At 39.0% G+C, this 27,035-nt stretch overlaps 1 protein-coding gene across 4 annotated transcripts in view; it reads left to right on the top strand.

The window, feature by feature from the left end:
- GTDC1 (glycosyltransferase like domain containing 1) overlaps window positions 1-22,864 on the top strand; it is a 453,404-nt gene extending 430,540 nt beyond the window's left edge. For 2 of the 4 annotated variants that reach the window (XR_006273215.1, XR_006273213.1), the window contains 2 exons: window positions 9,158-9,256; window positions 13,554-13,655. The gene's annotated coding sequence lies outside the window, so the exon portion shown is untranslated. Of the gene's footprint in view, window positions 1-9,157; window positions 9,257-13,553; window positions 13,656-17,518; window positions 17,678-21,283 lie in introns of those variants that run through there. The other 2 variants (XR_006273214.1, XR_006273212.1) reach the window with 2 other exon arrangements.
- Window positions 22,865-27,035: the final 4,171 nt, after the last annotated feature.

Genomic DNA, 27,035 nt, shown 5'->3' with positions numbered 1-27,035 from the left:
CCAGGCTTCTCTGTCCATGGGATTGTCCAGGTGAGAATACTGGAGCAGGTTACCATTTCCTTCTCCAAGGGATCTTCCCTACCCAGGGATCGAACCTGTATTTCCTGCATCTCCTGCATTGCAGGTGGATTCCTTACTGCTAAGTCATCAGGGAAGCCCTTAATTAAAAAACACATAGGTACTTCTAAGTTCATCATGGCATTGTTTACAACAGCCAGGATATAGAAACAACGTAAATCTCATCAATGGAAGAATGGATAAAGAAGATGTTATAGTATTTTATATATATATATATATATATATATATATATATATGTATATATATACACAGACACATATATTTATACACAATGGAATACCACTCAGTCATTAAAAAAAAGATGATCTCTTGCCATTTGTGACAACATGAATGGACCTCGAGAATATTATGCTAAGTGAAATAAGTCAGACAAAGAGAGACAAATACCAGATGATTTCACTCATATATGGAATATAAAAAACAGACAACAAAAATAAAGGAACAAGTCAAACAAAAAATAAACGTAGCTGCAGAGAACAGAGTAGTGGTTACCAGAGGGTAAGAGTTGGGTGAAGGGTGAGTTGGATAAAAACGATCAACTGTATACTGAGAGATGGAAACAAATTGCTGGCGGTGAGCATGTTGCAGTGTTCACAAAAGTAAAAATATCAGGTAGCATACATGAAACTTATAAACCAATGCTACCTCAATAAAATGTTCTAAATAAATAAGCAGGAAGGAAAAAACCCAAACAAAACAAAACTTCCTGTGGATTGTTATGAAAAGTTTTCAATTTCCAATGATAGAAATGTTTGGGGGGTACATTCTGAGTTTAACCAAATTGGAAGTACAAATAGAACCCTGATCTTTCTTTTGTATGCCTAAAACTTACACAAGAGTTAAAGAGGTCAAAGTCCTGAGCCCTGGTTATATAAAGGACTGGTGGCTTTAAAGAGGGATGTAATGGTTGGTGACCAAAAATGACTCAGAAGATACTTTGGGCTCTGACTATGAAGCTTTACTCAATACAGAAGAAAGTGGGGGAGGGGGGGTGTTATATTAATAAATATATTCGAATAATCTTTTGTAGGTAAACATAATAAAATTTGTGTACATACTGTTCATGGTACATATGGTACATTGAGCTATTGTTCCCAATTCCTCCCTGTTTTGGGGTTATACTATATGTGTGTGTATATATATATATATACATATGTGTATATATATATATGCCCTTTTCCATTGACTTGGGATCATCTCCTACTAGAGGAGGCAGAGTACTGTCCCCAACCCGCTGGTGTTGGGCTTGGCCACGTGACTTGCTTTGGCCAACAGAATTGGGTGGAGGTAACAGTGTGCCTCTCCAAGCTGAGGTTTTAAGAGGTGTTGCATGTTCCCTTTGCTTGACTATCTATCATTAACTGTGAGAACACAGTGGGGGAGCATATGGACATATATGAAGTAGACCTTAATTTAACCGAGCCTGCAATTTGAGCCCAGAGCTGAATCTTGAAATTGAGTTTTTAAAAGTGAATCGCTATAGCTCACAGACCCATGAGGGAGAAATAAATGCTTGTTGTTTTAAATCACTGAATTTTGGGGTGGTTTTTCGTGAAGCATTATTGTAGCAATAGCTGACTAATAGAATAGTATTTCTTTCCTCTCCCTACAATTGTTTCAAAATTGATGATGCATCTTAGAACGCCTGACATTGTAGAGTCAAGGAAATTCAGTAATACAATTAATACATTATACAGTTAATCATTTAATTAGAATTATGAAGTGGTACAAAAATGATCTGAAGAACACAAAACACAGAGAACTAATCTAATCTTAGAGTCAGGAAGTGTTTCTCTGAGGAAATGACATTAAAGCTGAAACCTAGCTTTTGGCTACACCAAGTTGGGGGACATGGGGATGGGAGTATTCTGAGTGAAGGTAATAGTCTGCAAAGTCTTTGAGGCAAGAAATAGGTCACTGAGTACAGAGAAGTATCTGGAAAGCAGAGAGGAAAGAGGAAAGTGCCAAGAGAAAAGAGGTTGGTGAGGTTCAGTTTATCACAGTGTTACGGGCTGAACTGTGTCTCCCTTAAAATTCTTATACTGATGTCCTAAAATACCGTAACTGAGAATGTGACTGATATGGAGCTAAGGTGTTAAAGTGTAATTAAGTTAAAATGAAGTCATTAGGTAGAGTCCAAGGTCAAAATGACTGATGTCCTTAGGAAGAGGAGATTAGGACACAGACATGTATTTTAATGCTTTATTCATCTTTTAGAATGTTTTAAACATTTAAAATGTATGTTTTTACAGTCTTGGTCTTACAGTTCTATTACCTCAAACTCCTTGGAGTTTAATTCTTCTGTATTTACTCTTTCCTATGTCTCTCAAGGTAGATTGTTACCTTATATGTGTTGTAATTTTGAATGGTCAACCCATTTTTGATAGGCTTCATCTGGAGGCATCAGGTATGGCCTGTGATGAGGTTTTATCACACCAAATTTTTACTGTTTGCTTCTGCTTGGAATACATTGAATCTCAGTATGGAGTGTTCGGGCCATGTGGTTGACATGAAGCTCATGTGAGGTGCATGTCTTTGATTACAATTTCTCTGGAAAGGCTTACTGTCTACCCCCCCGCCCCAACCCAGGCCTCAATAGCTTGCTTCCTCGTGGTCTCTTTTGCTAGTGTGCAGATTATTTCTTCCCTATCATTTTACGGAAGGGGAAGCCCTTAAATGATCCTGGATTTATCCCCACCTCCCTACAGAATTTCCAAGGCCTTGTTTCCTGTGCCTTTCTGGGTATGAAGATGAAAGCTGCTATGCTTCTGAGTCATAGCCACCACCCTAGTCCACCCCAGCTCCTACACTGCCTTGTTAGGTCTTGCAGTCACCACTTGGGTTCTTAGTTCCTTTTTTCTTTTGGCCCTTGGATTCTTCTTATTTTGCTGCTAACTCAACTCTCAATTAAAGAGAATAATGAAAACATTTCATGGGAAAACTTGTCTGCTTCTCCTTCCCCTTCCTGAATAATTTATTTCTAAAGCCACAGCAAACAACAACAAAGCTACTAGGTGAGACAGAGCAAGATAAGAGAACATAAGGGTCCAAACAAGATGAAGAGACTAGCCAGTCAAGGTGGCAGGCAAAATGCCCGAGGAATCAGCCTGAACAGGGCGAGAAGGTATCCACACAGGGGAGTCAGAGCCCAAGCAGGAAGAAGAGGCGTCTGTGTGTGGGAGGGAGTCATAGAGGGATGGGAGATGGTTGCATAAAGTGAGGCTGATTGCATAAGTCAACATCTGAAGAATTCTGGAAGCTTGTATTCTCATTATTAGAGAAGCTTACATATATGGAGAAGGGAGAAAACTAGAATCAACATGTGACTGGACGTGTAAGATGAGCTCATGTTTTTCAGCATATGTATAATTTATAGAGAGACAGTTTTCAATTTCTATAGATAGAAATAAATGTCAATGAAAATACATGGTACACACATAAGTATACGTCCTGGCTCTATCTTCTGATAGAGCCAGGAATCACCAACACTTCAATAACAATGAACATACAGTACTCGAGTCTTGGCTTCCAAATACTATTTTCCAGTAAAAAAAAAAAAAGAAAAAGAATTTTTAGAGAAATGGCTGATTCTAGGACTGAGGGGGAATAAAATTACAAGAAAAATCTGGAACTTCTACCATAAACCAAAGATCTGAAACTTCTACCATAAGCCAAAAATATGTTTAAAAGAAATGGTGGGGGACATATCAAAAGAGCCTAAAGGTCAGTTTAAATGGGCTCCTACTAGCCACATTGGACATAATTTGAGTATTAACACTGATAGTAGGGACTTCCCTGGCAGTCCAGTGGTTAAGACTTTGCGGGGGTGCAGGTTCAGTCCCTGGTTGGGGAGCTAAGATCCCACATGCCTCGTGGCCAAAAAAACAAAACATAAAGCAGAAACAATATTGTAAAAAATTCAATAAAGACTTTTTAAATGGTCCACATCAAAAAATAAAAACTTTTAAAAATACTGATAGTAATGTGATAATAACTTTTAGAATTTACAATATTAAGTAAAATAAAAGGCCATACTGACATAAATGCATGAATGAAAGGATTTAAATTTGATGAAGAACAGGATACGGTATGTTTTCAAAATACCTCACCACAAAAGGGGGAAAGTATATGGTGGAAAAGCCTGGAGGACATCACTTTTAGCAAGTGGTGACAGAACATCAGCTATTGAAACCATGCATGACTTGGTCTGATGCTTTGAGAGGAACACTGTATCACTTCTGTGATACTGTGATCTGAATCAAATTATGAGGAGACTTCAGGCAAACTTAAACTGGGGGTGATTCTACAAAGTAACTGAACTCTTCTTTAAAGTATCAATACTGGACTGAAAGTCAAGCATAAACTGAAGAATATTCCAGACTAGGAGACTAAAGAGACATGATAAGTAATAAGGTGTGTGCTTCTGAAGTGGATCCTTTGGTTACAAAAATTATTGTTGCCTCAATTGAAACTGGAATGTGGTCTGTGGACCAAAGGGCAGGAGTGTATCAAAATTCATTCCCTGTTTTTTTTAGTTGTGTTGTAGTCAGTAGGAGGACGCTCTTATTTGTAGAAAACACACATTGAAGTGTTTGGAGCTAATGCACCATCTGGTCAGCAGTCTCTAAGTATTCAGGAAAAAGACAAGCTATTTGTACTGTGCATGCTAAGTCGTTTCAGTTGTGTCTGACTCTTTGAGACCTGTGAACTGTAGCCTGCGGGGCTGCTCTGTCCATGGATTCTCCAGACAAGAATACTGGAGTGGGTTGCCAGTCCCTCCTCCAGGGGTCTTCCCAACCCAGGGATTGAACCTGGGTCTCTTATGTCTCCTGCATTTGCAGGTGGGTTCTTTACCACCAGCACCACATGGAAAGTCCATATTTGTAGTGTAGGTCTAGCTTTTTTGCTAGAGGGGGAAAAGAAGAATTTTTGATTGTTTCAAAATCTAAAGCATCTAATAGCAAAAAAATACAAAACAAAAAACAAACAAACAAAAAACCATGTGTAGTGTAACTCAGTACTAACGATTCTATTCAACAAGCTAGGGGGAAAAAAAACCCAGGCAATTAAACTCCTAAGAAAATAGGGGAGGGGGGAAGGTCGAACAACAAAATCAACGAAGTAGGAGACAAAGAAGAGAGAAAAGAGGGAAAGGTGTCCACTCTTCACCACTGAACAGCTACTAAGACTTTTTTCCTTACTTGCTGAGGCAATGGTTGCTCTTAAGAGAGGGGAAAAGACAGTTCTCAGATTTTGAATTTCAAAATTCTGGGCATTTGTGTATCAGACATGCCCTAAAGATCTGAAAGCATGATATTAATATCACAAACCAAATATTTGGGGGAAAGAGATGAAAAGTCAGTGTTTTTCACTGTATATTAAATGAAGTTTCTATAGTTAAAGAAGAGAAGTAAAGGAGAAAATGGTCAGAAGGGAAAAGCACAGAGCTTAAAGACTCGTGGTGTCTCTGAGAAGGGTCTTTGCTCTGCTCTTCCTGCACCTGGTCTGGAAGAAATGCCCATGATTAGCAGAATCTGGGAACAGAGAGCTCTCTGGCCTTGTATCTTGGGGGAATTCCAGAAACCTCTCGCCTTACCTGTGCCCACCACAATGCAGAAGCAGTTGAAGAGAGGTCGCAGTGTGAGTGTTCAGGTAACCAGAGAGTGCCTCTGTGTTCCTGCCATCCCAATGCATCTCTGAAAGAGCCACAGAGTTTCTATAGGCCCAGAAGTCTAAGGACATTAAACCTATCAGGGTAGGGCTAGGGCTGGCTTAGACAAATTAATAAGGTCCAGATAGGATGGTGACATCTCAGAGATTCACACAGATCAACACTGGAGGACCAGAAGTGGTAACACATCTCTTAGTGAATGTCAGTGTGAATGAGTGATGGTTCCCATCCTAGCATCCTGTTTGTAAACTATTCTGAATATAATCCCCAAAGTATCCCAATGGCTTTTTTTACAAGTTACTGAATGGATGGATGGAGAGATGGATGGATGGATGGATGGATGGACAATTAAAGGGCGATTCCTAAATTACTTCATAGCTGTTAGTAGTCTAAAAGCTACTGTGTTATAGAATTTCATACCACTAAAAATGCCACTAAGAGAATGGCCAAATCACCCTCATTTATTTCTGCCCATCCTAGCATTGCTTTTCCAAGATCACAGCAACTACGACTAGTAGAAGAGTAGGTTCTAATATAATTTTCATCTGCAGCTGCAATAGCCCCAAAGTCCGTACAGAAAGTAAGCGACTTTGCAAAACAGTACATTAGGAAAAAACCCCATTGGAAGTTTCTGACACTAAAAAGTATTTTTTACGAAAGACATGTCTTTCATGTTTGCTTGTTTATGGAAGACAAATAAAAGACATTTGAATTGTTTTCTGCCCTGTTTGGACTCTTCTCTTTTTCTCTTGGCCTTACCAGGTCTTTATTTGTATACTTAGGGAGATCTTTGTGGAAGGCAATTTGTAATTCTAAAGCAGTCGACAAATGAACACTCACACAGCATAACCAAACCAGGATTTTATGCAGACTTTTCTCTTTCTTAGATTCTGAGTTCTTAAAGGAAAATGTGGATGCAGTGGTGTGTCACAAGTGCTATTAGAGAAGTCCAAGGGAAAAGAGTACAACATGATTATCAGCCTTGGCAGTCTCCACATACAGGGTGATTACATTGTAATACTGTTTGATGCAATGATATGTTTGATCAGTTTCAAGAGATGAATATCACCTCACTTCAAACAATATGATACAGTCTCATTGTATGGAATTATGGCTGCTGTCAATCAGCATATGGCATAACCCTTAAAGTGCCATCTTCAGGGAATGTCATAAAAATGATTGCAACACTTGCATTAATTAGTAAGTTTTTGCACTAAAACCAAGAAAAACCTGTTAAGACAATTCATCTGCTATATCTCTGTTCATTTTTGTTATTATAGAAACATGTACATAACCCATCCTTGCAAACACTCAGCCGATTAACTCAACTTACTAGAATAGCCATTATAATAAAAATCCTAGTTATGACTATAAACCTCCTTCCCCATACAAGTCAGTAAACTGTATTTTCTCTATTTTGTTTTATAAACTTCAATATACCCTTACCTTGAACCAACTATCCTATCAAAATGAGTGGCACGTGCAAAATAAAGGCAAACATTAAATAATCATGAAGTCTGCGGTCTTGACAAGAGAAACTCAAAATTTAAGCTCAACAGATGACAAATAAATGGCATTGGTGCATGTTTAGATAGAATAAATACAGATTAATACAGAGTATTTTGAATGTCATTAATTTCACTTTCTCAATGTTAATTGTTAAATACAACATTTTGAGAGAATAAGAATTACAATCCTTTTTTATATTAGTTATGGGATATTTTCCCTCTTGGCTGAGGTTGTGTTTCTCTGTTACCCATTATTTTGCCTTTGTCACCCATTTTAACTATTTTGATTTTCCCCAATAATACACAATATGAGAAGTTAGTGGTTTGAAATGGTACATACTGATTTAACCTGAGACTTAACACATTTTCCCAAGGGGGCTAGACACCCCCAGATTCAACTTTGTTTGTTGACAGTGTATGTATCACTTATTGTGAGCCTTTCCCCAAGAAATTCCTCTCCCACCTTGTCTGCTGACACTCTCCTTTCCACTTTTCACCAGTGTCCTTTATGCCCGTTATTAACTGAGCAACCACCCCCTGTGGTAGACAGCCTTTTAAGGTAGCCTCCAATGATCCCTGACTCCCTGTGCTAATTCAGTCATGTCCAAATCTTTGTGATCACAAGGACTGCAGCCTACCAGGCTCCTCTGTCCATGGAATTCTCCTGGCAAGAATATTGGCATGGGTTGCCATGCCCTCCTCCAGGGGATCTTCCCGACCCAGCAATTGAACCCACATCTCTTACGTCTGTTGCATTGGCAGGCAGGTTCTTTACCACTAGCGATATCCGGGAAGCCCTCCCTGACTTCCAGTATTCACTTACTTGTACAATTCACCCCTCCCCATGCCCTTGAACCTAGTGCCTTGCTTTTAAAGAATAGAATATGAACAAAGTTATGGGGTTATAGAAGACCATGACTTCTGGTTTGCTAGCAGGGTCTCTCTCTTGCTGACTTTGAGGAACCAAGTGTCCATGTTGGAGAGCCATATCTGACCGACAGCAGCCTCTGACCGTGGCCGGCTAGGAGCTGAGACCATTCCAGTAGCCCATGAAGAACTAAATCCAGGCAACTGCTAAAGTGAGCATTGAAGCAGATCCGTCTCCTCTAACGTGACTGTGGCACCGGTTGACATCTAGATTATAGCCTCCTGAGAGACCCTGAAGCAGGGGACCCTGCTAGGCTCTCCTGAGAATCTAAACCCACAGAAACTGTGAGATAGTAAATGTGTGTGGTTTGTCACTGGCATTCCAGATGACTCAGATGGTAAAGAATCTGCCTGCAATGCAGGAGACCCAGGTTCTATCCCTGGGTCAGGAAGATCCCCTGGAGAAAGTAATGGCTACCCACTCCAGTATTCTTGCCTAGAGAATCCCGCAGACAGAGGAGCTTGGCAGGCTACAGTCCATGGGGTTGCAAAGAGTCAGACATGACTAAGCAACTAACACTCTAAGTCACTAAAATTTTGGTTTGCTGTGTAGCAATAGACAACTAATATAACTCCCGTCTCTCAGTGAACATGCTTGACAGCTCACTGCCCGCCCCCCCTTTTTGTGGTGAGTTGTAGAGTGCAGTGGGGCTAGAGATCTTCACACCAATCTTCAAAATATAGATTTCATCCTCACTGGAAGGCTATAAGGAAAAGCTGCCCAGTTCACAAAGAAATTTGTGAAATCTGTAAGACCTTCTCACAAAGACCTTACCATTATTCATGAGCAAGAAATATTGACCAGCATTTACTCCTTGGGATAAGGTTGTAAAGCTTTGAGGTATAAAGGTGCTATTTCTTTTTCCAAGGCAAGGTTTGGCATCTACACTTACTGGGACTATAGAAATATAAAATGGTTTTTATTCATGTTGTGAGTGCTATATTCTTAGACACCTCTCTCTTGTTTCACAGATTTTTTCACACTGCCACATCATGTCAGCAGCTTCTTGAGCTCTAGACTTTGTGGGCAAATTGTTAACAATCCCAATAGAGCCTTCAAAAAACTTAGAGGTAGGTGGTCTTATTACCAGTAACTTATGTGATTTGTAGACTTGTTTCTACAACAGGGTTGTATAATTTTTAAATTATTTTATCATTTACTCAGTTATCCACATTAATAGAGGGGAACTATGATAAAACAATTTAGTCAATAACCAAATATGTTTTAGTTTTAGATTTTATTTATGAAAAATATATATATATACACATATTTGAACTCTCCTAGGTATGTTTAACCTAATATTAAGATCTCCTTGTTTCTTTGATTCATATTTAGTGCTAGGGCAAAGAGAAGACAACGCAACTGAGTAGAAGAGGAGAGTTAATTTGGTACTGAACATGATTCATGGGTGGGCCATGTGTGATTTATCAAGAACTGATTTATTTAAAAGGTCCCTAAGTAGTCTAGGATTTAAAACAACAATGGAAAAACAATAACAACAATAACCAATAAAACTTCTTTCCTTATTAGATTAACAAAGATTTTTAAAATGAATTATATCCAGGCAAGGTTATAGAGAAAATGGCTTACACACAGTTGGTGGGAGTGTAAATTGGCACATCCTTTTTTCTAGAATAATTTAACAACATAGTTTAACATTTTAAGTCCATTTCATGTCTAAGAATTTGTGCCAAGAAAATAAGTCTGAATTTGCAAAGATGTTAAAAGATATTTATTGAAGCACTGTTTATAAGAATGAAAAATGAATGTAACCTAAATATCTGTCAATAGAATTAAACACATGATGAAATGTACAAAATAGAGGCTAGCATAGCCAGTTAAAGGGAAACACTTGTATCATGGAAAGGAATCAGAAATATAATGTTAAATTTTTAGCTAGTCATTCAACAAAATGTACATACTATGACTCCAATTTTTTAAGTCAACCTTGTAAGTGCATGGATTAACAGCAGAGAGATATATACATACACCAAATCATAAAAACTGATTTTCTCTAATAGACGAATTATCTTGAGATATTTGAATATTTTCCAGTGAGATGTATTATTTAGCAGTCAGAAAAGATAGCTATTTTCCCTTTGAAAAGAATTCTAGATATTAATTTTTGCTTTTTCTGTTTTGGACACTGAAAAAAAATCAGCACATAATCATCTGTTTCCTCTTGTCCTCCAGGTGCTCATCTAGTTTAATTAGCTCAGCTAACATTTATTAAGCACCTATCGTGTTCTGTGATAGTCACTGTGAAGAGGCAATAATAAACAAGAGTCTCTGACTCTGATGAAAAAGACACGTGAAACTTCATGTGAAAGAAAGCAGCAATCCCCAACCTTTTTGGCACCAGGGACAGGTTTCTTGGAAGACAATTTTTGCATGGACGGAGGAGGTGGGGATGTTTCAGGAGATAATGAGAGCAACGGGGAGTGACACTCACCTGCCCTGACCTGTGTGACCAGGTTCCTAACAGGCCACGGACCAGTACTGGTCCACAACTCAGGCTTTGGGGAGCCCTGAAATAAGGTGTATAAATGTTATATTAGAGTAGATGTATTTAAGATATGGGGTTTCCCTGGTAGCTCAGCTGATAAAAGAATCCACCGGCAATGCAGGAGATCCTGGTTTGATTCCTGGGTTGGGAAAATCCCCTGGAGAAGGGATAGGCTACCCATTCCAGTATTCATGGGCTTCCCTGGTAGCTCAGATGATAAAGAATCTTCCTGCAATGTGGAAGACCTGGGTTCTATCCCTGGTTGGGAAATCCCCTGGAGGAGGGCGTGGCAACCTACTCCAATTCTTGCCTGAAGAATCCCCATGGACAGAGAAGCCTGGCGGAGTACAGTCCATGGGGTCACAAAGAGTCAGACACAACTGAGTGATTAAGCACAGCATGGCACATTTAAGATTGGGTGGGGTCACAGAGGAGGGAGCCATTCGTTTAAAATTACTAACAGTTCGTGAATCTCTATGTTGTCTCTGCAGGTACTTTTTCCACTACAAAAGTGTAAATATCTTGAGACTGATTCTATAACTTATACTTTTAAAATAACTTATTTGGAATCCAGAATCGGTGATAGTATGCCAGGTACTCATAAAATACATTTAATGTTCAGATTATTTATTTGCCAGAGTAGTGGGTTTTGAATTTTTGGAATTCAAGACTGAAGTTCCAATATGAGAATAGGCAGTAACACATTGGGATGGATTTAAAAATTCAAAGCACTCCACAAGTAAGCAGTAACTTTAGGCATAGCAAGGTCTTAGGGTATCTTTGAAAGTATCCAAGATATCAAGATAAGCTAGTTCACATAGTTCTGCCTGAGAATGGAGCGAGTGTGTTCGAGCAGAATGTTTATATTCTAAAAACCTCATAGGTGAACTATATTTGTTTGAACACATATATGATCCATATAGAATGTGTATCTAAATACACTTACATAAGCATATTTGGGAATCAAAGATTTAGTGAACATGTCTTCCCTTCATTATTGAATTGAAGTTTGTTTTTTGTTTATCACAAAGGGCTAACTGTTCAGTAGAACACCTACCTAAGTGAACATTTGGTCGGGATAGACACAAATAGGAACTCATTAGCTGAAAGCAGACCAACATGTGATCACACACCTGGGAGGCTGGGGCTGCTGGCCCAGCTGTTTCAGAGGAGACTGTAAGAATACAGAACTCTCAAAGACTGTCTGTTTGCTTCCAACAGAGCTAGTCAGTTGAGATTTTGTTCATATATTTTAAGAGACTAAAGAAAGTTGAGGCCAGCGGGGGAGAAGATCACTGGGACGGTTCGTTGAAAGAGTACTTGCCCCCAAAGATTGCTATACTTTCCCCACAGAGATTGACTTAATCTGCCACTTTCCTTTCTTCATTTTCCAATCATTAATCAGAGGACACACAGACAGAAGAAGAGCTGAGGAAGAGAAATAAGAGAGGAGTGAAGCAGAGAAAAACTGAATATGGTAGAAGGATCAGTTGCTCCATCTATCAGTGTGAGAATCTGGGGATATTCATGGTCCACAGTGACCACACTTGAAAAGAGTTCTCTGGGATGAATCCCACTGTGTGTGACTTAAGTGTTAAAAATAAGACAACACGCTCCAAATGGGATCACTTATGATAAACACTGTATCACCAAACTGAGACTTAATTACAGTTTCAGCTTTCCTAGAAATGGAATCTTAAACCAGTCCATCAGGAATCTCCATATTAGCTATGAATAACTAATAATCTCCAGATTATTAGTTACATAATCTGCCTGCTAGTTCCCTGTGTGCTGCATGCTAAGTTGCTTCAAGTCATGTCTGACCCTTTGCGACCCAATGGGATTGTAGCCCACCAGGCTCCTCTGTCCATGTGATTCTCCAGGCAAGAATATTGAAGTGGGTTGCCATGTCCTCCTCCAGGGGATCTTTCCAACTCAGGGTCTAACCTGGGTCTCCTGAATTGGCAGGCAGGTTCTTTTCCACTATGGGAAACCCTGGTAGATCCCTGCTATCCCCTAAAGGAAAATAATCTTGCAATAACCAATCCACTTTTTAGCTTAGTATAACATCCTTATTCCTGCTCCCTTCTGTCTACAAAAGTCTTTCATTTTGTACAGCTCCTCAGAGGTACTTTCTATTTGCAAAATTGAATGCTACTTAATTCAAATTGGTTTTTGCTCAAGTAGACTCTTAAAATTTTTCATATGCCTCACTTTATCTTTTAACATAAGCTGCAATTGCATTCCAAAGTCTGTGAGACATTGCTCAATTGAAAACTTTGTAGCCTTGAAATTGGGAGCTATGGGTCCTAGTCTGAGCCTTCTCTAAATAGCTGTGCAGTGGAGAGCCTGCCATTTGTTCTATAAGTGCACTTCAGTAGCCCTATTTATTAAAAAGAAAAAGAAAAACAATGCTTAACCTGTTAACCTCATCTCATATGACTAATGTGAAAATGTGAGACATCGAGTACATGAAAATGTCTTGAAAGATTTAAAACAAAGTGCAAAATTCAGACATTAAAATCAAATAAAAGTTTTGGGGGAGTTGTTGATGGAGTAAAATATTTCCATGAAAATATTAACTGATGACTTCAGTTAGTAAAAGTGTGTGACTTGCCAAAAAATGAATTGGTGTTAATTATAAAAATTACCTTTTAATTAATGCATTCATTAATGATCTACTAATCAATACTAATTGAAGGTTTATTATTTTTAAGGAGGATGGGCAATTAGCAGTTTGACACCATGAAAAAGAGATAACCAACTGACGGATGGGTCCCCATCAAGTTTAATTTTAATTTGTTTTAAAAGTATCTTCTTGAGGAATGAGTTTAAATGCACATCACTCTTTCTCCTTTCAGAAAATGAATATATAAGTTGTTTAGAAGGCATATCTGAATGACCAAGAATGAAGTCTGGCATATGTAACAAGAAACGAGCACATCTTCTAAATGGGCTCGGTGGTATGGTCTAAGTTCTATTCTCTCACACAGTAATATAACTGGATTGCTCTTTAAATTAAGTGAATTTGTATGTCCGCTTTCCCTTAATGGAATCAGTTTTGATATACTCTTTGTTCATGCTGTTACGGCTTCAGTCTAAGGGTTCTTTGTATTAACTTTTTAAAGTTACATCACAAAGAGGTTTTAAGATTTCCCAGCAGGCTTTTATTTAACCAAAGCTTTTGATCTCAAACCTGCTGGGGACTAGTGAAATCCTTACCAATTCTCCAGGAACTTCTCTCTATTGGAATTTGAAAAGACCCACCTGAAGGATTGAACTCCCGGTGTGGTTTCAGCCACCCTTCTGATCAGGCTATTCAAGCAGCCAGCGAGGGTGTCTAGTGCACCCTTTGTGATCGGCTAAGCAGCCTAAGGTGTCCTTTGCATGAGCTGTTCTCCCGAGGAAATAAAAACCAGGAGGACACAGACCTATATACCTTATTTCCTGCTATCTTCAGTTAAAGGTGGATTGCAGGGGGTCTGCTTAACATCCTTTGCTACCTAAATACCTTTTGGACATGGGAACTCAATAAAAGAACTTTCATTGCATCCATTACCCTACTGTGGTGCATAACAAATTAGATTTAAAAGGCTACTTTTTTCCCCCTTACAGCTATTTCCAACATTTTCTTTAAAATTTCAATTTAGTGTCTCGTGCCAGAATATTCTATAATATACTCTAAAACTCTTATGATACCAATAACACCAACTGAACATTACTTCCAAAGAATCAGGCTCATATTCTTATAGACAAATTATAGTTTTTAATTAATATAAGGTAAAAAAATAAAATTATGTTTAAAACATGTTAAATATGAAACTATATAAAGCAAACATTTATATTGGAGAAGTGGTCTATAGGCAAATGCGTTCTCATATACAGTACTGCAAATACTGTGGGCTGAAGAACTAGAAAGAAATGTGTAAGTATTTCCAGAAGCTGTAAAACATTCAGGGCTCACTGCTTGAGGGCATAGGCTCTCACACCACAGGTATATCATCTATTACAGACATTAGAGGCATTTGCTTTCCAAATGTTGGGTTTTTTTTTTCCTCTTTGGGCTCTGGTGTAACTGCAGAAAAGTAGCTGGAACCATCTCTAATTCTGAATATGTGGCGGAGTGGTCAGGCTGTGCTCAATCTGGATTTCAGAAACACTGCTACCACACCTGCAGAATATGACATAATTGTTCTGTTTCATAACATTAATTTTAGTAAGCATTTGTTACACATCTGATTGGTAGATATTTATGAATAGCTGTTGATGGAATATTATATTCTGCAGTTAATAAGTAATAACTGATTATAGGAAGACAATATGCTATGAATTCTTTCTCTGGAGAAAGAGGGGCTCAAAGACTTGCAGAACTGAAAATCATGAGAATTATGCATAAAAAGCTTTCTGGTTTTTATGGATAATATAAAACAAGTGTTACTTATGTTGTTACAGTAATCCCCTACTTCTTTGTGCAAAAAAGGTTATGCATTTTTGATGCATAGATGAAAGTCTTAATAAAATATTTCTCATGATCCCAAATTTTTTCTCATTCACTTTTATTCACAGAGTAAATAGTTACTTTTAGGGGATGATTATGCAACAATATCTATCATTTTAAAATGTATATCACCTTTGATTAGACAATTGCACTTCTAAAATGTACTCTTTAGAAATACTCACAACATTCTACCTAGGAGGATGTTCACTAGTGCATGATGTATGAGAAGAAAAATTGCAATCACTCTATATGTCCATCAACATGAAATTGGTAATAAGATATCAAACATCTATGGTAGCAGTACTGACATGGTTGCATGTCTACCAACACCAAACAGTAATTCCTCATCCTGCATGACAACCATTTCAAGGAGGTATTGTTAACATCACACCTTATAAGTTTAGAAAGTGGATTGCAGAGAAAATAACTTGTCAAAGTCACAGAATTACTAATAGTGAAGCTAGGATTCAGACTCAGTCAAGCCATTTGGTTGCAAAGCCATGAACTTAATCTATTAATATTCACATATGTTGTACGGAGCTTCCCAGGTGACGCTAGTGATAAAGAACCCTCCAGCCAATGCAGGAGACGTAAGAGCCGTGGCTTCCATCCATGGGTCAGGAAGAGCTCCTGGAGAAGGACAGCAACCCACTCCAGTATTCTTGCCTGGAAAATTTCATGGATAGTCCATGAAGTCACAAAGAGTTGGACATGACTGACTATAACATTCTTATAACCCCTATTATGTGTGTATTCAAAGAATGAGAGAGTTTTAGAGATTATGAAATGAAAAAAAGTCTAAGACGTATTCAAAATAATTTGGTAAAGATTGTGTCCATATACATTAGAATATAGCAAGAAAAATTTGAAGGATTATTCATCAAGCTATTCATATTAAAATATCTGTGGTTAGACTTTTATTTTCTACTTTGTGTATGTCTTTAATATTTAGATATTTTATAAATATGTTTACTAAAACAATATAGTTCTTCAAAATATCAACATATAAGAAGGAGAATCAATAAAAATAATACATTATTTTATCAATACATGTGGCATTATTTTCAAGATCTCAAGTGCTGGCATTCAATTTGGCCTTTTTAAAACAAAGCATAAAAAAAAAGCATAAATAAGTTATACCATATAGAATTTTCACACTTTGAACATTAATTATTTCAGTCTGTTTTGGGGGGAGGATGATATTCAGATTATAAGGAAAGTTACAGCTTTGAGACCTTTTCCTTTGTATAAGCAAGTTTTGCAAGTATCCTGTCTTATAACTATTGAATGAAAGCCCTGTTTTATCAATAAAGTTATACATGTTTCTATTTCACATTCGTTATATTAGAACACAATTATTTAGTCTTTTAAAGGAGGATTCTCACAAGCTTTCTAATATATAAAACACTACATACTTTTGCATCTATAAACTGTTTCCATAGGTGATCATTGCATCCAGGTTCCTAAGATCAAGGAAAAAAGCTGTGCATTTTATTCTGAAGTTACAAATGGTATTTGATACACCACTGTGCTAAACACAGGATTGAGCTGCCTCTAGCTTTACTTCTTGCATTTCAGCATTGAAAAAAAAAATCAGACATGGGTAATGCTTTCAAAAATGTTAATCCCAATTTTTGCTTATGGATATCACATGATTTTAAAAGGTAATAAAGAGTATTTTCAGTAATCAAGGGTGAGTCAAGGAAAATGGCTTCTATGGGAGTAAGTCAGCCAAACAAAAACTTGACCCAACACCAAGCGTGTTGTCAGAATCACAGCTGCCACATCAACCAATGAGACCTGACCTGGAGGCAGCCAGGAAGTCAGGTGCCGAGGCTGGAAACGCTCTGTTCCAGACCCGTTGGCAGTTGGCCCTTCAGCTGCTCTACAGCCCCAGTCTGGGCCCAGGGGGGCTGGATCTGCTTTTGGATTACAGGAGGGAAATGAAGTACAACCAGTATCATCAACAGCGAGGCTGTCAAGTTAGTACTGATAATATATTCATGGGGCGATGGATTCTTTTGCTCTCCGGGTTCTGTGAGGAAGGAGGGCTACAGGAGCATGTACATCGCAGCTCTGAAAGCATAATCTACTTTCTGCTTGTAGGAACTGGTGAGGGTGGCTCAGGTGTCCTTTAACCTCTCGATTCCTTCTGGTGGCATGTCTTAGTGACTAAGTAGGAGCTTGAAAATTATGGACAGAAATGAATGCCAGGTTTAAAAAGGAGGTGTGGTTACAGGGACATGATACTCGGATTTTTAGAAAGAAAACGGATTTTTGAGTTTGGCATTATTAACAGAGAGCTGTCATGTTGCTTTCCTTCAATAGAGAAAAGAAGTGACCCCAAACAGAAATCAATGACCCAGGCTGTGATCAGCAACTCGCTGTTAGTTCAGTGTCAAGAATGCGGCTAGGATTTAAGAAAACTTTACAATCATAGATCACCTCCCCAAACAAAAGCCAATAAACAAAGAACACATCTTTAAGGTAAGTCATCTTCTAACACCTTTGAAGCTCAGGATTGTCCTGCATGCACAGAGCAGGCATTCCGTAGACATTGAAAGCTGAACATGGCTCACTGAACCTTAAGTCTGTGTCCCTCCCAGGTAGACACCCAGCTGTATGCCTTTCAGAATCATATTATTACACTCTTACTTCAGTACTGAGACTTTGTATAAAAACTTTATGAAAAGTTTTCTTAATGATAAATGCATTCATCCACGATGGTGAATAGCATGGTCCACGGTAGCACCTAGAGTGATACCCTGACCATAGTATGTTCTCAATAAACACTTATTAATGTTACTAAAAGTCAGTAGGAATTGTGAGACTTTATGGCGAATTTAAAAGACATTACATACATATTCTTATTTTGTAATGGGCACCCCAAAATTTACAGGATAAACAAATGAAACAAAAATAAAAATTTACTCACAAACACGTAACTTAAAAACCTATCATAGAAACATCAAAAACAAGAGGCATTTGTAGTGGCTAGAGGTTAACTTCTCAGCATGGTACTGATGGAGGAGATGGATAGAATTGATAACAGCTCACTTTCGTGAAACACTTACTATTGGCCAAGCACGATGTTTATTGCTTTAGATATATTGATTGTCTTATTTAATTTTCACTACACCCTTAAAGTAGGTGATATTACTATTTTCATTTTACAGGTACAAAAACTGGGGTTTAAATTGTCAAAATCATTGCCCCAGGTTAGGAGGCAGGCAAGCCAAGCTCTGCAACCAGAAAGTCCGGGTCATTGACCCTATATAAGAATCTAAGCTATGATCTGAATGTTTGTTTATGCTCTACCACCTCCCCATCCCCCACCCCCACCAATACCTATGTTGAAATGCTGCTGTTAAGACGCTTTAGTCATGTCCCACTCTTTGCGACCCTATGGACCATAGCCCGCCAGGCTCCTCTGTCCATGGGATTCTCCAGGTAAGAACACTGGTGTGGGTTGCTGTGCCCTGCTCCAGGGGATGTTCCTGACCCAGGGATGGAACCCACATCTCTTATGTCTCCTACATTGGCAGGCAGGTTCTTTACCACTAGCGCCACTGGGAAAGTCCATTGAAATCCTAATGCTTTATATAATGGTATAAGGAGGGAGGGCCTTTGGTCCTAAAAGTAGAGCTCTCATGAATGGAATAGTATCCATATTAGAGACCCCAGAGAGCTCTGTATCCCCTTCCACATGTAAGGATGCAGCTGGAAGATGGCTATCTACAAACCAGGAAATAAGCCTTCACCAGAACCTGGCCAGGGTGGCACCCTGATCTTGAACATCTAGCTTCCAGAACTGTGAGAAATAAATTTCTTTTGTTTATAAGTTACCCCATCTATGGTATTTTGTTATAGCCTCCCAAATAGATTAAGACCATATATGACAATATGGAAGAATGGCAATCTTACAGTCAGAAGTCTCAGAGTTTTGGAAAATTGTTCAAACATAATCACAACTGCACATTTAGGACTCAGTTGAGAACTGAAATATCATGAGTGTTCTTCTAGAGATCCAGTTATCTTTTTGTCTCTTTAATGGCCAGTGTTTTTATTATGGAGCTTTGCATCCTCATGACATTCTCTGGCCCTGATGGTACTTCTCTTACTGCTTCTCACAAGCCGGTCACTCTCCGCCTCCTTTCTCTGAGATACGCCTCTGAGACTGACCAGCTGGCAGGTGGTCATGCCCCTGGAGAGGAGCCCTGTCTTCAGGCCAGCTCAGAGACCTTGGCCTGACAGGAGCATTAATGTAAAGGGCTGATCTCAAATTGCCATGACCTGATGTGCTGGTTAATTGTGGATGTCAACTGGGCTAGGCTGGGGAACCAAGATTTGGTCAAACACCAAGTCTGATGTTCCTGTGAAGATATTTTTTTTAGGGGTGACCCCTTTACACTCAGCAGACTTTGAGTAAAGCAGATTATCCTCCATAGCATGGGTGGTCCTCACCCAGTCAGCTGAAAGTCTTAAGAGAAATGACTGAGGTCCCCCTAGAAAGAAGGAATTCTACCTCCAGACTGCCTTCTGACTCAAGATGCGGCATCAACTCTTCCTGGGTCTCCAGTCTGTCCTGCAGATTTCAGGCTTACCAGCCCCCATAATCCATTGCTTTCTGAGTAGCTATTGGCAAGTGACTTGATCTCCTTAAAACTCAGGGTCTAACCAGCAGGATATTGTGATCATTAGATGTGTTGAATTATATTATGATAATTAAATACTGTAAAAATAAATGATAATTAAGTGCTCATTTTATGTACATAAATTGCTGGACATCTAGTAGATGCTGAATAAAACTAAGTTTTTCATTTCTTTTTCTAGCAAAAGTTATACTAAGCCACTCTACTTATTTTTTTTAATCTCACTGGAAATTCTAGTTTTAGATATAAAAGAATTTTTCTTATAATTGACTGATATTTAACGTGCCAATTCAAAGCTATCTCATGTTTATGTATTTAAGATATTTTCAGTCTTGCCACTCATTTCTCAGATCAACTAGTTAGTTTCAATTCTTATTGTCTCATAATATTGAATGCAATGCCTTTTCTTACCAAAAGTCACTATCTTTATGAACCTTCAACCGTGTTCTGTTAGTCAGGGTTCCCCAGAGAACCAGAAACAAGCGAATGTGTATATATGTATAAAGAAGGAGAAGGATTTACTTTAATTGTCTTTATAATTTCTATTTACCATGTTTCATTTTGCTATTTTTCCCTATTCTTATTTAGATTAATTAGTTTTTCCTTGTTTTTGATTTTTTTTTGTTATTAAATGGAAATTATATATTCTGCTTCTGTTCTTCAGTGGTGCTCACAAGTTTGTAGCAACTACATTTGACCTTTTTGCTTTAATTTCCAAACATTACACTCTTCTTCTGCTGTTCATTGTCCAGCTGTTAAATCGTGTTCGACTCTGTGACCCCATGGACTGCAGCACACCAGGCCTATCTGTATTGTTTTTACATGACTGGTTTGCATATTTTAGATAGTGCTTATAGCATAGAGAGAGAAAGAAATAATTTATATGGCTTTATATTAGACTTTGGCCACTTGATGTGAAGAACTGACTCATTTGAAAAGACCCTGATGCTAGGAAAGATTGAAGGTGGGAGGAGAAGGGGACAACAGAGGATGAGACGGTTGGATGGCATCATCAACTCAATGGACATGAGTTTGGGTAAACTCTGAGAGTTGGTGATGGACAGGGAGGCCTGGCGTGCTGCAGTCCATGAGGTTGCAAAGAGTCGGACATGACTGAGCAACTGAACTGAACTGAACTGACACTGTTTTGAATTCCTTTCTTTAGGCAAATGATATCAGAACTTTATCACTAGGGTTCTTCTTCTTATTTATTATTATTATTTTGGCTGTACCACACAGCATGTGGGATCTTAGTTCCCTGACCAAGGTTGGAACCTAGTCCCCTGCATTGGAATGGTGGAGTCTTAACCACTGAACTGCCAGGGAAGTCCTATCACTAGGGTTCTTAAATGTTAATTTATTTTTTCTCCATTCCTTTGAGATCCTCATTTTAATTTTAACAACTTCCTTTCTTCTCTACTCCCATTATAACCCCAAACAGGAAAGAGATGAGAGGAAGATGGTAAAGAATCTCTGAGAAATAACAAAAAGAAAAAGTAGTAATAAATGAGCAGAAGAGAAGGAAATAAAAACAAAATGAGAGCAAATTTTCAAGAGTGGAGAAATAAGATGATGCTATCCCAAAGAACAAGAGTAAAGAAGTTATGAATTGGGCTTCACTGATCGCTCAGTAAAGCACCCACCTGCCATGGCAGGAGACATGGATTTGATCCCTGGTCCAGGAAGACTGCACATGCCTTGGAGCAACTAAACCTGTGCACCACAACTACGAGCTTGTGCTCCACAACAAGAGAAGTCACTGCAATGAGAAGCACAGCCAAAAAGAAGCTAAATAAGTAAATAAATAAAAGTATAATAACAACAAAAGCTATGGGTCAGAGAAAAACAGAGTGAGGGGTGGGGTGCTGAGATGGAGGAAGCATGAGGCATTGTGGGTGATGATGAGAGGAGCAGATCAAGGACCTTTTGTACCTATTGTGTGCTGGACAGAACAGTAGAAACATTTCATCCACAGCTCATATGTAGAGTCAACAAATGTATGAACAACGAATGAGTATTTCATTTGATAAATCAAAGAAGTCTGAGAAATTAAACAGCTCATCCAAGATCGGAAGAATTAGTAAAATCCTGAGTCAAAATGCATGTCCAAATCTGTGTGTTTTGACCAAAAACTGGGGCAGGATTGGAAAGGTCACTCTCCACCCACTGTGTGAAGCAGAGGACAGATGCCCCTGCTCCTTTCCTCTTTTCTTTGCCAGCTAATTACATGTCTGATTAGTGTAGGACAAAGGCAAATGCACAGAAGAGAAGCCTGACAAGGTTGAGAAGGAAATGGCCCGGAGAAAGGAAGATGATTCACTGATAAGCTCTTTGTCCTCTAGAAATGCAATAGGCCTCCTAGGAGGAGAGACTTCGTGTCTAGGGGGCAGCTTGGGCCTTGAAGGAAGAGTCACCCAGAGGAGAAAGAGAACAGAAGAGCTGGAGTGTTTTCAGACCTCCCTTCCTCAGCAAGCCACACGCACACAAAAAGTGCTATAAAATGTCTTTGATTCTTCCTCCTCTTCATTCATACTATTATATACCAACCTGAACAACATCGCCCTTTAAAACCAGGCCACCTTTGGAGCAGTGATTTAACTACATAGTGTTTCTCGAGCGTCTAATCCTTGAAACAGGATCCTATGTCGTACTTGGTTAAGACTCCATACAACTTCAGTAGGGTCTGCTGCATCATTCACTCCAGATAAAACCCCAAGAAATCAAAACAGGATTATTCAGCAATTTAAACAAAAACAGTTTTCCCGCTGATGACACTGAGTGTCATGTCACGTTCCTGGTAATGAAAGTCGTCGTCAGATACATGGTGAGGTCAACTCACCTTGTCACTAAAGTTCAAAAATTCAAAAGCCCTTCCTTCAAAAATTTTTAAAACTCTTGCTAGCTTTTATCACCATTTCCATTGTGAGATTTTTCTTTTTTCAGAGATGAAAATAAAGGTCATTTTTTAATTCCCAGCTTCTAGTTTAGTGTTATCTCAAATCAAGTTTTGACATACACATCATTTAAAATTGCCTCTTATAGTTAGAGACAAATTTGAAGTTTTCAATCAAAATTGAGGGTTTCTTTCGACTCTCTCTTAGGTACATGTAGAGCCTGCTAAACATTTCAGAGCGTGGGTGGACCTCCCTCTATAAATTGTAAATTGCCCACGCTTTTGAACTCCCTTTCTGTTTTAAAGCTACGTAGGTTAAAAATTAAGCCCCTACAGTGAAGGGCACCTGTATTTGCTCTCCCTATTATGCAGCTATACTAAAATGCTTTACAGCTGTCTAAATTAGCATAATTAAATCCACATCAATTAAAAACCTCAATCACCTCTCTCCCCTTCACATGTAGATGGTGACATTTGTCTAAGGTGGGAATTAACAAAGGAACTTTTTAACAGTTGAAGATCTGGCTCAAAAGGAGGGTAATAGGATTGGTCTATTGTTCCGGGTTCATCTAAGATGGGGAACAGTGGTCAATGAGAGCTATTTGGCCAAAATCATCTGCAGTTTGCATTTCAATGCTGCTGGCAGCAGGGCCGGCCATTCGAGATGTGCATTTTACAACAGGCCTCTCCAGCTACTGCTCTTTATCCTCCAATAATGAGGGTAAACAAAGCGCCATTGTGACTTTGGGGGTGGTGGTTGTTTTTAAGCTGGGGAAGCCTAGTGACCCCAGGATAGTGACAAGCCTACACCGTGTGGTGCTGGCAAAAAAAATTCCTGGAGATGAAAACTGACGTGGGGTCTAGGGGTTAATTTCTGGAACAGACAAATTTGCATACAAATGAAAAATGATGGGATTTCCGTTCTCCTAAATTTTCAATGTCATCAGCATCAAACAGCAGCCTTGCTCCCTTGCTGTTTGAAGAATATTCATTACTTTAGAAGAAGGGGCACCTTGCTTGGTGTTCAACTCAGTGCAGGTCAATGACTTAATTTGTGAAGTTTTTTCTAGAGGGTGAGTTTTCTGAGTATTTTGTAATACTTTTAAATATGGCTTGAATGATACATATTTTTACAATCTTAAACTTTTCTGAATAAACATTGAATGGCGTGTGGTTGACTACTTTGAGCATTTACCTGTTCACCATCATTAGCTCTTCAACTACATTTACCTGACCTCTCATCCTTATAATATTAGTATTACAGAGGATGACAATTGGGTCTATGTTAAGTTTAGTGGATTTGAGAGACAGGATATGACAATATTTACTCATTTGTCCAAAGTGATCTCAGGTGGCCTCAGCCTGCAGCAGCTTGAAGCAGGATTTCAGTTCCTGGCCAGAGATTGAGATTGGGTTTTTTTTTTTGTTTTTTTTTTTCATTTATTTTTATTAGTTGAAGGCTAATTACTTTACAATATTGTAGTGGTTTTTGCCATACACTGACATGAATCAGCGAGATTGGGTTGAGGCAGTGAGGGCGCTGAATCTAGCCACAAGATCAGTGACCAGTGACAAGGCCCTGGCCCACAACTCTGTAGAAATAAATTTCCATATAGAGACGGGTAGTGAAACAAGTAAAGTGTTCATTAGGAGGAAAAAGAGTATGTGTGGATAGACCCATAGGCAGGCTCAGAGAGAGAGACTGGTGCCCTTACAGTGGTTTGAGTCACTTTTATGGGGCATTTCTTCTGGGTTTCCTTTAGCCAATCATCTTGCTTTGCCTGGTTCTGAGTCCATATTTGAGGTGATCCTCATGGTAAAGAACCTGCCTACCAATTCAGGAGAGAAAAGAGACTGGGTTAGATCCCTGGGTCTGGAAGATTCCCTGGAGGAGGGCATGGCAACCCATTCTGGTATTCTTGCCTAGAGAATCCTGTGGACAGAGAAGCCTGGCAGGTTATACCATTCATAGGGTTGCAAAGAGTCAGACGTGACTGAAGTGACTTAGCATGGACTCACGAGTCTGTATCTGGTATGTCTCGGGGTCCTCCCGTGGGTGTGCAGCATCTCTTAGTCCTCTAATGATGAGGACTCTGGGTAGGTTGGCATCATTTACTGTGGGTGGTGTCCCCTCACTTTCTGACCTTCCTTTATGCCTTTCTGTGCATATGTAGTCAGAAGGCCTCCTTGACCTCAAGAATGAGGAATCTGTGCTCTTTTATCTCTTACCTGGGGGGGACTCAGCTCCTGTCTTACTCCTGTTATTTTGGAGTACCTGTCCACAGGAGATAACTCCAGTTGCTCTCCCCAAGAACCATCTAGCTCCTGCCTCAAAAGCACATATTTCTTCATATTTATTCTTTTAGTTGTTTTTTTTTCCCCACATTTAAAGACTTTTTTTTTTAAAAGTAGTTAGATTCTCAGCAACATTGAAAGAAAGGTCAGAAAGCTCCCATATGCCCCTCCGCCGCTCACACACAGCCTCCCTTATTATCAACATTCCCCACCAGAATAGTGCACATGTACAACTGATGAACCCACCCCGACACATTCTAATCACCCTAACTCCATCGTTTCCTTTAGGACTCACTCTTGGTATTGCACATTCTTCGGCTGAGACAAATGTATAATGACATATATCCATTATTACATTATCACACATCATTGCAGTATCAGACATGTAGAGTATCACTTAGTTCCATTGCCCTAAATATCCTCTGTCCTCTGTTTATTCACCCCTCTCTCCTCCTCAGTCCCTGGCAAGCACTGGTTTTTACTATGTTCCTTTGACTTTTCCACAAATCACATGGTTGGAATCATAGAGCACGCAGCCTTTCAGATTGGCCTCTTTCACTTAATAATATGCACTGAAGTTTCCTTCCTGTCTTTTCATGGCTTGATAGCTCATTTGTTTTTAGTGCAAATAATATTCAATTGTCTGGCTATATTGCAGTTTATTTATTCATTCATCTACTGAAGGACATCTTGGTTGCTTACATTAAATGCTTTTTTTTGGATTATAGAATTCATATCTGCTCATTTTTATAATGTTAGAAAATATAAGCAAGCAGAAAAAAGAAAACAAAAATTATTCAAAGTCTCAGTTCCTAGAGATCACCTCCAATTCATATTTTAGTGTATATTTTTAATCATTCTCCTTTTCATACTCTACTACTCTGAAACTGTCAGCCCACTGAAAAGGCAAGGATACTTTCCACTGCCCATAGCAAAGTTGACCCTGTTTAATTAGCTGAGGCTGCCTTCGAGGAAATACTGCTAAAGGCACCTTCTTATGAGTCAGACTCTCCCCTTTCCCTCCTGTATCACTAATGAACTTGTTGTTGTTCAGTTGCCCAGTTTTTCCCAACTCTTTGTGACCCCATGGACTGCAGCACACTAGGCTTCCGTGTCTCTCACCACCTCCCAAAGTTTGTCCAAGTTTGTGTCCATTGCATCGATGATGCCATATAGCCATGTTATCCTCTCATGCCCTCTTCTCCTTTCCCCTTCAATTTTCCCCAGCATTAGGGATTTTTCCAGTGAACTGGCTGTTGAATATGCAGTGGTGGTGATGAATAGATTCAAGGGTTAGATCTAGTAAACAGTGTGTCTGAAGAACTATGGATGGAAGTCCATAATATTGTACAGGAGGCAGCTAACAAAACCATACCAAAGAAAAAGAAAGGCAAGAAGCAAAGTGGTTATCTGAGGAGGTTTTACAAGTAGCTGAAGAAAGAAGCAAAAAGCAAGGGAGAAAGGGAAAGGTACATCCAACTAAATGCAGTGTTCCAAAGAATAGCAAGGAGAGACAAGGACTTCTTCAATGAACAGTGTGTAAAACTAGAAGAAAACAGCAGAAGGGGAAAGACTAGGGATCTTTTCAGGAAAATTGGAAACATCAAAGGAACATTTCACTCAAAGATAGGCACGGTAAAGGATAGAAATGGTAGAGATCTAATAGACGCTAAAGAGATCAAGAAGAGATGGAAAGAATACACAGAAGAACTAGTGATCTAGAAGACCCCAAATAACTTCTTGAAACCCCTAAGTATTCTTTCTTCTAAAATATTGGTCTCTCTAGATACTGCCATATATACTACCATAGATTCAGTTCAGTTCAGTCACTCAGTTGTGTCCAACTCTTTGTGACCCCATGAAGCACAGCACGCCAGGCCTCCTTGTCCATCACCAACTCCCAGAGTTTACACAAACTCAAGTCCATTGAGTCAGTGTTGCCATCCAACCATCTCATCCTCTGTCGACCCCTTCTCCTCCTGCCCTCAATCTTTCCCAGCATCAG

Source organism: Cervus canadensis, chromosome 15 (assembly GCF_019320065.1).
Source record: "Cervus canadensis isolate Bull #8, Minnesota chromosome 15, ASM1932006v1, whole genome shotgun sequence".
Taxonomy (NCBI): Eukaryota; Metazoa; Chordata; class Mammalia; order Artiodactyla; family Cervidae; genus Cervus; species Cervus canadensis.
This window is presented reverse-complemented; position numbering and strand designations above follow the sequence as displayed.